We start from the raw sequence: 1,292 nt of genomic DNA, 5'->3' as shown, positions 1-1,292 counted from the left end.
AAACATTTTAGGCAACCAAACAAAAATAGATTTGCAATACAAAAATTGCAAACAAAAATAATGGATTTGCAATTTTAAAATATATGTATGTGTGTGTGTGTGTGTGTGTGTATATATATATATATATATATATATATATATATATATATATATATATATATATATATATATATATATATATATATATATATATATATAAAACACACTTGTTTTTGCTCACATTTTTCATGAGTTGAACTCAAAGATCTAAAATGTTTGCTGTATACACAAAAGACCTATTCCTCTCAAATATTGTTCACAAATGTGTCTAAATCTGTGTTAGTGAGCACTTCTTCTTTGCCAAGATAATCCATCCCACCTCACAGGTGTGGCATATCAATATGCTGATTAAACAGCATGATTATTGCACAGGTGTGCCTTAGGGTGCTCACAATAAAAGGTCACTCTGAAATGTGAAGTTTTGCTTTATTGATGGTATTGGGGGTTGAGAAAAGCAGTCAGCATGTGGTGTGACCACCATTTGCCTCACACAGTGCTTCTTCGCATAGAGTTGATCAGGTTGTTGATTGTGGCCCGTGGAATATTGGTCCACTCTTCAATGGCTGTACCAAGTTGCTGGATATTGTCAAGAACTGGGATGTTTTCAGCTTCCAGGAATTGTGAACAGACCATGAGGTGATGGTCTCGGGTGAATGGCACAACAATGTGCCTCAGGATCTCGTCACGGAATCTCTGTGCATTTAAAATGCACTTGCGTTCGTTGTCCATAACATACTTCTGCCCATACCTTAACCCCCTCCCCCACCATGGGGACGGCGTGGCGAAGTTGGGAGAGTGGCCGTGCCAGCAATCTGAGGGTTACTGGTTCAATCCCCACCCTCTACCATCCTAGTCACGTCCGTTGTGTCCTTGAGCAAGACACTTCACCCTTGCTCCTGATGGGTCCTGGTTAGCGCCTTGCATGGCAGCTCCCGCCATCAGTGTGTGAATGTGTGTGTGAATGTGGAAATAGTGTCAAAGCGCTTTGAGTTCCTTTAAAAAAAGGTAGAAAAGCGCTATACAAGTACTTAGCATTTACCATGGGCCACTCGATTCACAAGGTTGACATCAGCAAACCGCTTTCCCACACGACGCCACACACACTGTCTTCCCTCTGCCATGAACAGTAAAAACCGGGATTCATCCGTGAAGAGAACAGCTCTCCCAACGTGCCGGAGGCCATCGAATGTGAACATTTGCCCACTCAAAGTCGGTTACGACGACGATTTTCAGTCAGTTTGAGATCCCGATGA

The sequence above is a fragment of the Entelurus aequoreus genome, linkage group LG12 (genome assembly GCF_033978785.1).
Source record: "Entelurus aequoreus isolate RoL-2023_Sb linkage group LG12, RoL_Eaeq_v1.1, whole genome shotgun sequence".
Classification (NCBI taxonomy): Eukaryota; Metazoa; Chordata; class Actinopteri; order Syngnathiformes; family Syngnathidae; genus Entelurus; species Entelurus aequoreus.
Note: the sequence above shows the minus strand (reverse complement) of the source record.